This window comes from Sapajus apella, unplaced genomic scaffold (assembly GCF_009761245.1).
Source record: "Sapajus apella isolate SASKATOON/1434 unplaced genomic scaffold, GSC_monkey_1.0 scaffold47, whole genome shotgun sequence".
Taxonomy (NCBI): domain Eukaryota; kingdom Metazoa; phylum Chordata; class Mammalia; order Primates; family Cebidae; genus Sapajus; species Sapajus apella.
The window spans coordinates 16,924,266-16,934,278 of record NW_022436987.1 but is presented as its reverse complement, the minus strand read 5'-3'; the positions used below and the strand labels follow the sequence as shown (position 1 = coordinate 16,934,278).

Genomic DNA, 10,013 nt, shown 5'->3' with positions numbered 1-10,013 from the left:
TTTGGGTTGAATGAACATTTTATCAATTTTGACTCTTCCAACCTGTAAACATAGTATATTTTACCAACTTATGTATGTTGTATTTCTCACTGCTGACCACCAGGTGGCAATCAAGATGAGAACAATTGAAATATCTTTCCCGCTTACATGAGTTTCTGGTGTGAGTTAAATTGGGAACTCAACCGTACACAAATGAGAGTATACTATACTGCTTTGTAAATAGTTTTTAACTCAGCAAATATAGTAGAATATTCATGCTAATTTTATTGAATGGATTGTGTTATATCCCAGAATATTATTTTAAAAACTAATTATTGTTAGGCTATTTCCTATATTTGCCTATTACAAGCAATGCTGAAATGAATACAATATCATTGTTTCAATACAATACAATGAATTATCAACATTCTACTCACAATTTTATATCTATAATTCTCAAATTTGAGTATTCCTGTAACACGGATTTCTAAAATGAAATTGCTTGTCAGACAATATGCAGTTTTATGCTCTTTAAAAAAAAACCCTTTATATACAAAAATAGAAAGAATAGCATTTAAAATCTATATGTCACTCCTTACTGACCTTCAACAAATATGAACAGCTTGTAATCTTGTTTTACTTATCCCCTCTGATGTCACCTCCCCGTCCCCAACAAGTATTATTTTGAAGGAAATCCAAGGCATTATGTCATTTCACCTGCAAATATATAGGATGTACATTTAAAAGATACGTGCTGTCAAAGTCATAACCTTACATATCTTATCTAAAATTAAAAATAATTCATCATCTATTTTGAGGTAAACACTAGTCATTGCTCAAATATGTTTCCCTCCTGATTTTTCTGCTGCTGCTTTTCAGCTTTCTCTTCCTCTCTTCTTTCTCTCCTTCTCCCCTCCTCCTCCTCCTGCTTCCCAACCTCCTATTCTTCCTCCTGCTCCTCCTTCCTTTCTTGAAGTTTGTTCAAATCAGGATCTAAAGAAGATGCATACAGGATTGATAGGTTTCTTAAGTTGTTTCTAATTCATAGACTTCTCTCCACCAATTTTCTTTTTGCTGGTAATTTATTTGCAAAAGAAAGCCAGTTAGTGGTCCTATGGAGGTTTTTTGTCTAGATTTTTGCGGCTCCATCATGTTTAATAAGTTCCTGCAACCCTTGTATTTCCAGTAAATTGATGAATGTAGATACAAATAAAAGTTTCATTGATTGCTTTATGAATCATACATACTTTCCTTTTTAACCTATGTTTTTCTGACTAGGACATCCATGTGGAATAAAAAAAGGAATTGTATGCTTTTTTAAAAAATAGTTTTTTTTGAAAATTTTCAAAGGTACAAAAGTTTGAAAATAGTATAATGAAATGTCAGTATACACACTAGAATCAACAGTTTTTAATAATTTGAGTCAATTTTTTAATCTCTTTAGTAAGTATTTGACGAGCCATTTGATGTTAAGTTTTGCACATCATGTCCCATTACCTCATCTACTTCAATTGTCATCTTTTAAGAGTAATAGTATTCTTCCTATTTAACCAAAATGCCTTTATCAGAATTAACAGTGAGGAATATCATCTCATTGTCCACGTTCACATTCCTACAATTGTCCACCAAATGTTGTAAGTTTTTAAAAAACTTTATGTCTTGAAGTACTTTCAGACTTACAGAATAATTACAAATATAGTACTACCCTTTACCCAGCTTTCTCTAATATTAGTGCCTTATAAAATTGCAGTACAATTTTCAAAAGCAGGGAATTAACATTGATACAGTAGGATTAGTTATACTACACGCCTATTTTAATCTCACCAATTTTCTCATTAATGTTCTTTTTCAAGTCTAGAATCCAGCCCCAGATCCCATATTTCATTTAGTACTTGTCAAGTCTCTTTACTCTCCTCTAATCTGTCAGTTACCCGTTCATTCCTTGTTTTGATGATTTGATCCTTTAGTAGTATGTACCTCAATTTGACTTTGATTTATTGTTTCAGAATTAGATTGAGGTAATGTCTTTTTGGAAAGAATACCAAAGTACTGATATGTCCTTCTCAGTTCATTATGTTGGGATACATTATATTAATATGTGTTATTACTGGTTACGTTAGTCTTGATTACTTGGTTAAAGCAGTGTATGGCAAGTTTCTTCATTGCAAAGTTATTTTATTCTTTTGTCATAAATAAATATCTTGTGAGGAGTAATTCTTTAAGTCTTTTCAAATGACTTGTTTTTATTATGCTTTCTCCTGTTAATTTTACCCTGTAACAATTATTTCTGTGGTTTATGCTTAATATGATTTGCCTTTCTCATTCCTTCTAATTTATTAGTTGGAATTCTTCAAGACCTTTTTCCTCACTTGCTCATTTATTCAATTATTTGTTTCAGTGTTAACTACTGGGTATTATTTTTACTCATCGTGTTGCTCTAATTTTTCCAAGCTCAGCCATTAGGAGTTTCTTCCGGTTGATTTCTGTGCCATTTGACATGTCCCATTATTTATTGAGCACTCTTAATTTCTGTCACCAAAAAACGTTCAAGACTCCTTTTGTATTATCTCTGCTCTAGTCTTTAGAATCAAATATTTTTTTTCCCAGAGTCCACTGAAGCTAGACTGTAGTCAGCATTACTGTAGTGTCATTGTTTCCTGTGCTCTCTTAGGGACCATAACTAGAAAATATATGCATTTACTTTAAAATATGCACATATACATTTTTATATTTTCTGGTCGGTCTATCTATTGTCTGTCTGCCTGTCTGTCTATCTATCTGCTATCTATCTATCATCTGCCTATCTATCTATAAATTTATCATAAGTATTTTTTTTACCTGTAGTTCCAACGTAAAACCATAGCATTCATTGCTGCTTTTCTCTTTCTGTTATTTATAATTTCTATATCTGACAGTGATAAACCCTAGTCTCATTACCTATATTATATTTACTTACTTTTTCAATTCTAGTATATACATAAAAATTTCAGAATTGCCAGTCCACATTCCTGTGAAAAACACATTTACTAACTAGAGTATAGTGTGTAAATTTAGTTCTTTTTGTATTTAGCCTTACAATACATAGTCAAATTATATTGTTTTCCAGGTACTTCGGTTATTTTTTTCTTCCCCATGCCCTGTAGAGTGTGTTTATTATTCACTTTTGATGTAGTTGTTATTTTTAAATCTGTATTCCATCTAGGGTTTCTACCCTACACCCTGATGGACTTCTTTTTTTAATTTCAAGCTTTGTGAAATATTGCCAGTTATAAAAGTCTGAAATATTGATGCCTAGAGAAACAGTGTTTCCTCATCATTCCTACTACCCAATATTTATTCTGTCTTCTTCCATTTTCTGTAGGTAAGACATATCATTAGTTCCTGATTTATTCTTCTATTTCTTTTTGCAAAAATTAGCAGATACATAGATACACCTGTATTTGTTTTCTATCGAATTCATTGTTACACCAAGTGTAGCATACTGTAGGCCCTCTTTTGCATTTTGCTTTTCTCACATAACTGTGTGTCTTGCAAATCATTCCATAGCCATGATCTCTTCTTTCTTTTTTACACAGCTGAATAACACTCCATTGTGTGGATGTGTTACAGTTTACTTAACCACTCACTGTTCTATGTATAAACATTTATATTGTTTTCAATATTTTGCAGTTATAAGCAATGTTTTAAAGAATAGCTTATTGCATATGTAGTGTTGTATTGTTCGAGATATGTCTTTAGAATAGATTTCTAGAAGTAGAAACGCCAGCTGAAAAAAATAAATACATATGTGGTTTTGTTGGGTGTTATAACCATGATAATATTTCACAAAGCTTGAAATAAAAAAAATAAAAATCAATCAAGATGTAGGGGAGAACCCCCAAATGGAATAAAAACTAAAAGGTAAATTATCTTCTTGGTGGGCTGTACAGTTTACATTTCACTAGGTTGTAAAAGAGTGCCTTTTTCCTCACAGCCTCATAAAGAATTCATCATCAAACATAAATGTTTGCCAGTCTATTAAGTGAGAAATTCTGCCTCAGTGTTGTTTCCATTTTCATTCCTCTAATTATAAGTTAAACAGTTTTTATATATTTGAGGGCCATTTTAATATATTTTTATTAATTATCTGTTCATTTCTTTGTCCCATTTTTCTATAGGCCCCCAGTCCTCTGTACCTTAATTCTTAGGATTCTTTATAAAATAGATATATTGGTCCTTTATCTGAGTTGCAAATATTTTCTCTCAGTCATTTGTTTTTTGATTTCCCTTATGGTACCTTTGTAAAGCACTTTTTAAAAATTATGTAATCAACTTTACCAATCTTTTGCCTATCCAGTGCCTTTGGATTCTGAGTCATGGTTATAAGACTCCTTTGAAGTAGCACATTCTTTGAACTCCCTTCCCTGCATTTTGTGTTCTGATCTGCCCAAATACTTTTTGAGTATTTTTAGACTTTGATCTACTTAATTTTGGGGGCAGCAGTTTTACATCAATCTTAGACCCCTTTGGTAACTTTCCTTTTGTCTTCCCTGTGGTTTTTCAATTTGTTTGTTTTTGGTCTAACCGCATTCACAATAAAGTCTTGCTGAAGGATAGGTGTAGAGCAGGAATATGAAAGATCATCAGCTGGGATTTGGTGACCTCTGTGCCTTTACTCACAGTTAATGTGAAATTTCAGCCATTCTCTTTCTTCAAGATATGCTGAAGAGTGGATTTTGTGTACATCTACATTTCTCTTTTTGTTGTTTTGTATTCTTTTGGAAAAAAATATTGGCAGACTGGTGGCACTACTGTTATCTTCAGGTACCCTGAAGTCTATAGATTGTGCTACTTTTAAATATCAACATTATGTCAAAGCTCATGTTCTCTTTTACTCTAGAGTAGCATTCCTCCTCCACTCTTCATGACATTTAATTTTGTATGGCTATAGGTCTTATAAGAGTATACCAGCTGCAAGCTATATTAGAAGCTGAATGAAGAGACAGGGCTCATGATTCTGAGATAATTGGAGACCTTCAAGCTCAAATTACATCTTTACAAGAGGAGGTCAAGCATCTCAAACATAATCTTGAAAAAGTGGAAGAAGAAAGAAAAGAAGTTCAAGACATGCTTAATCACTCAGAAAAGGAAAAGAATAATTTAGAGATAGATTTAAAGTACAAACTTAAATCATTACAACAACAGTTAGAAAAAGAGGTAAATGAACACAAAGTAACCAAAGCTCGTTTAACTGACAAACATCAATCTATTGAAAAGGCAAAGTCTGTTGCAACGTGTGAGATGGAAAAAAAGCTGGAAGAAGAAAGAGAAGCTGGAGAGAAGGCTGAAAATCGGGTTGTTCAGGTTGAGAAACAGTGTTCCATGCTAGACGTTGATGTGAAGCAATCTCAGCAGAAACTAGAACATTCGACTGGAAATAAAGAAAGGATGGAGGATGAAGTTAAGAATCTAACCCTGCAAATGGAGCAGGAATCAAATAAGTGGCTGTTGTTCTGTACTGGTTTAATTGTTCCTCACCGTGTTTGTGCTTCTATGCCCTATATATTCTGTAAACTAGAAGTCTAAACAATACCTCAGATGGTGTGCTCTGCACTACATTTTTATATCTTATTATATAATATGATATTAAGTTGTTCCACAATTAGTGATGCTAAGTTTGATGATCAGGAAAATGTTGATAACCAAAACATTTCCCCATTGTAAAAATACATAGTATTCTTTGCAGTTAGCAATAATATGTGAAGTGATTCTTTGGCACCATGTGAATATTCTCTGCTTACAAACTCTTTCACTATATAATATATTTAGTAATTAATGTTAACAATTCACAGATAAATTACTATATGAGAGGACTGCAAAATACACTTTTAAAATCACTTCCAAGTTTATTAGCTGACATTCTTTTGTTTAAAAAAAAGCTTTTTAAAGTTTTCTCTTTTTAAGATTTTATAGACCCAATATAATTTTTATTCAATATGCTGTAATCATATATAGTTAGCATGCTTTTAGATGATCAAATTTTCTCAGATTTGACCATAAGGCACTTCTTCAGTCTATGTGTGTGTGTGTGTGTGTGTGTGTGTGTGTGTGTGTGTGTTGAGCCAGGGTCTCACTCTTTCAGCCAGGCTAAAGTGCAGTGGTGCAATCTTGGCTCACTGGAAGTCCCCTGCTCCCCCGCCCCACCACCCAGGCTCAAGGGGTCCTCCCACTTCAGCCTCCCATATACCTGGGACTATAGGGGTGCTCCACTATGCCTGGCTAATTTTTGTATCATTTTATAGAGACAGGGTTTTGCCACATTGCACAGGCTTGCCTTGGACTCTTTTGACATGATCCATCAGTGTTTAAATTTTTTCTTTGCTTAAAAATGAATTTAAGATTTATCTTATCATTTTCTTCCTCAAACTTAAGAGTCAGTCTTTTCTCTATGGAACATTGTTTTTGGTGTAGATTTATTTATTTATTTATTTATTTATTTATTTATTTATTCAGTGGAAAATAACTTTCATTGAGACCCCACCAGCTGCAAAATCTGTTCCTGGCATTAAGCTCCTTCTTCCTTTGCAATTCAGTCATTCTTGAGTGGTCCCATGAATGCTTTCTTCTCCTCCATGGTCTGGAACCGGCCATGGCCAAACTTGGAGGTGGTGTCAATGAATTTAAGGTCAACCTTCTCCAGAGCCCGCTGCTTGGTCTGCACCAGCGAGGACTTGTGGAGGATGAGCACCCGCTTCTTGGTTCCCACAACACAGCCTTTCAGCATGACAGTCATTGGTCACTTCACCATAGTGGACAAAGCCACCCAGAGGGTTGATGCTCTTGTCAGACAGGTCATAGTCGGTGGAGGCATTGTTCTTGATCAGCTTGCCGTCCTTGACAAGGTAGCCATGGCCGGTCTTATAGATCTTCTTGTTGATCTCAGTGCAGTGATGGTATCCTTTCTGCCCAGCACGTGCCACAGAGAAGGCCATATGGGCAGGATGCCATGCCCCAATACAGGTCACCTTGCGCAGGCCTCGGTGGGTCTTGCGGGGCAGCTTCTTGGTGTGCCAATGACTGGTGACCCCTTTGTAGCCTTTGCCCTTGGTCACCCCGATGACGTCAATCCTCTGGTCCTGCCCAAACACTTGGTTCACAGGTACCTGCTGCTCCAGCCTCTCACGGGCCCAGTCCAGCTTCTCGGGCACACTGCCTCCATTCACCTGGATCTCCGTCAGGTGGGCCTTTTTCTGGCGCAGAGGAAGCAGGCGCATCTGGGTGTGGGCAATGGCGCGGATGACTTGGCAGTATTTCTTCATGCTGCTGAAGTCCTTCTCCAGCTGCTTCTTGCCATCCTCATCCTGCCATTTCTTGCAGTACTTGGTGAAGGCCTTCTTCTTAGATTTATGCCAGTTCTTATAGAAACGCCTTTTGCACTCATTGCTGATGTGCTCGGCGAAGACAGTCTTGAAGGTCCGGAGGCCTCGGGGGGTTTCCATGTAGCCCACAATGCCCACAACCACCATGGGTGGCGTCTCCACAGTGGTCACAGCCTCCACCACCTCCTTCTTTTTCACCTTGGATCCTGGCCTATCGACCTCCTGCACGATATGGGTCATGCCAGCCTTGTATCCCAGGAAGGCTGTCAGGTGGACCGGCTTGGAAGGGTCATCCTTGGGGAAGCTCTTCACCTTCCCAGGATGCCTGCTGCTGCGCTTCCGAGAGAGGAAGCCGAGGGACCCATGTCTGGGAGCGGAGAACTTCCTGTGAGACATGACGCCGTCAAATCCAGCCGGTAGAGAGTATTTATTTGTTTATTTATGGGGAAACCTATTTAGAAGCCAAGATCTGGGTGCTATATGTCCTTATTTATAATAGGTTGTAATTTCTTCTTGACACTTACAGTAGATACATGCAAGACATTAAATAATCATGAATTCATGTGGATGGTTCTCTTTCAAATTTAATAATACAACTTAAAAATATCTTTAATTTTATATTTTTATTTGTTAATGGATAATTTTCATTCCTAATATAAACATATTTATGTATTTGTATAATTGAAATAGTTTCAAACTCAAAATACCAACATTTCTACTAATAGTAAAACTACAGAGTGAAGTTTAAGGTATCTTCACAGTTCTTTTTATATTTAGAACATACCACACTAAGTTTATATAGAATAATATGCACCAAATCATTTGAAATAATTATTTTCCTTTTGTTCAGTTTGATTTATTTAATTTACAACTTTTAGTGTGATTTTAAAATTTTTTGTTTAGTTTTGTTTTGTTTTGTTTTGAGGTGGGGTCTCACTCTGTTGCCTGAGCTGGAGTGCTGTGGTACAATCTCAGCTCACTGCAACCTCTGCCTGCTGGGTTCAAGTGATTCTCCTGTCTCTGCCTCCTGAGTACCTGGAATTACAGGTGCCCCGCCACTACACCCTGCTAATTTTTTTGTATTTTTAGTAGGGATGGGTTTTCACCATGTTGGCCAGGCTGGGGTCGAACTCCTGACCTCCTGATTCGCCTGCCTCCCCAAAGTGCTGGGATTACAGGCGTGAGGCACCATGCCCACCGAGCTCTCTTTTTTATGTTTAAAACATTTGCAAGGTTTAAAAATCAAAACATTACTGTCAAAGAAGACATATTTCCATTTTTCTTTTTCTGGCTCCATCTACCACCCTTGGTAACAATTTATATTAGGGGTTTCTTTCTTTGTAGTTGACAAGTAAAACTTTCATGTATTTATAGTGTTCAATATAATGTTTTGATATAGGTATGCATTGTGGAATGACTATATCAAACTATTTAACATACACATAATCTCACATATGTTTTTGGGGTGAAAACACTTAAAATATACTCAGTAATTTTCAGCTATACAATATATTGTTATTAACTCATTGCCATGACATACAACAGATCTCTTAAATGTATATCTCCTGTCTAACTTCCTGTTCCTTGATCAACATATCCCCAATACGCCACCTGCCCCAGGCTCTGATAACCACCATTTTACCTTCTGTTCCTATGAGTTCAACTATTTTATACTATGCATATAAGTGAGATCATGTAGTATTTGTCTATTTATTCCTGCCTTATTTTCTTGACATAAAGTCATCCATGTTCATCCATGTTGCACCAAATGACAGGATTTCTCTTTTTTTTTTTTTTTTGAGGAATAGTATCACATTGAATGTATATACTACATTGTCCTTATCAGTTCTTCCAGTGATAGACACTTAGATTGATTCCATATCTTGGGTATTGTGAATAGTACTGCAATGGACATGGGAGTGCAGATATCTCATTGACATACTGATGTCATTTTCTTTGGATACATATCCAGTAGTGGGATTGCTGGCTCATAGATAGTTCTATTTTTAATGTTTTTGAGGAGCCTCCATACTGTTTTCCGTAATGGCTGGCCTAATTTACGCTCCCTCCATCCCACAGTATGTAGGTGTTCTCTTTATCCACATTCTTGCAAACACTTGTTATCTCTTGTCTTTTTGATAACCATTTAACAGGTGTGAGGTAATATTTAATTTTGATTTTAATTTACATTTCTGTAATGATTGGTGATTTTGAGCATTTTTTGTATTCCTGCTTTCCATTTGTATTCTTCTTTTGAGAATGACTGTTCAGATCCTTTATCTGTTTTTAAAAATCTAGTTATCCATTTCCTTACTCTCGATTTGTTTGCATTCCTTATTTTTAGATGGTAACCTCTTATCATATGCATGATTTGCAGATATACTCTCCCATTTTGTCCTATTAGTTTTTTGTTTGTAATTCCAGTATTTATTTTTTCCTTCACAATTTTTTAGTGTGTATTTCCTATAAACAAGGACATCCTTCTGCAGAAACTCAATACAACCTTCAAAATCAGGACATTAACATTGACACATTTCTCCAATTTAATCCTCAGATAACGTTCAAGTGTTACCAAATACACCAATCTTGGTTTTTGTAGCAAAAACACCTGGGTCACAATCACACATTATGTTTGTAAAATTTCTTTAGTATACTTTGAACTTGGATAGTTCTTTA

At 35.7% G+C, this 10,013-nt stretch overlaps 1 pseudogene across 1 annotated transcript; it reads right to left on the bottom strand.

Annotated features, from left to right (window-relative positions):
- Positions 1–6,466: 6,466 nt before the first annotated feature.
- Positions 6,467–7,755, bottom strand: LOC116525230 (annotated as a pseudogene). Its single transcript, XR_004257629.1, has one exon. The product of XR_004257629.1 is annotated as a 60S ribosomal protein L3 pseudogene (transcript).
- Positions 7,756–10,013: the final 2,258 nt, after the last annotated feature.